The sequence below is a fragment of the Rhagoletis pomonella genome, unplaced genomic scaffold (assembly GCF_013731165.1).
Source record: "Rhagoletis pomonella isolate Grant_MI unplaced genomic scaffold, Rhpom_1.0 Rhpom_scaffold_00007, whole genome shotgun sequence".
Lineage (NCBI taxonomy): Eukaryota > Metazoa > Arthropoda > Insecta > Diptera > Tephritidae > Rhagoletis > Rhagoletis pomonella.
In genome coordinates, this window is record NW_023458561.1 from 70,934,301 (window position 1) to 70,935,279 (window position 979).

Sequence of the window (979 nt, forward strand, 5' to 3'; positions counted from 1 at the left end):
AAAACAATGTGGTAGATTTCAAAAAATGTGGTAGATCTCTGGGTTTGGATCAAACTTTGTACATAAATTAAAAAAATTCTACAAGGTTTCACCTAAATTGCAAACTTTTTAATTAGACTATAAAAAAAATTGAGGTTTAGTATAATAAAGTGTAAGATTGTATTGGCTAAACATTGCGTTGAATTTTGGCATTTTTTTCCTTGGCAGAGTAAAGCAATTCCTTCCATATCAAGATATTTTTCGAACATATTTTAAGAGATTTCTGCAACCTTGTGGAGTACTGCCAGCTTTTCTTTTTATCACATCACGAAGTAGCGAACAAATGTGGCACGTACCAGAAACAGCTAACTGGGATTTACCGATTTTGACAATTCTCAAGTAAAAGTAAACAACGCCTAAGAGGCCTTAGATGCATTTGAATTTGCTAATACTTTCACAAAAATCGCCGTTTTTTTAATTTTCGCTACTAATTCTTTTTATAAATCATATATTTTGCAATTTAACACAACAAAACCACGTTTTCTGTCGAAAAATTTATTACTGAGAAAATTTACTATTTTAGGGCCGATTGTTCAATGTCTGGTTACCACCACATGCCGGTTAAACATCATTACCGACGTTTTCGACATCATGCATATAACATGTGATCGATAAAGCAGTCGTTCTATTTAACCGGAGCTTCTACCTATGATTTGTGCTAATCAGACATTGAACAACCGGCCCTAACAGTTTATTTAATCTTTCCATTCAGCTTTGTTTACTTTTACTTGAGAAATTTCATCGTCGCCGGGAATGCGAAATCTTGTATTATATCATTCTTGTTACCGTACAGAGTTTAGTGTTGGAAAATTTTTACTCTTAAAATTAAGAAAATTATGTCGAACAAAAATAAAGCTGCGCAAAAACGCGAATATGTGGTAGATTTTAGACCTTGAGTGGTAGATGTGGTAGATGCTCAAAAAAGTGGCAGATCTACCAC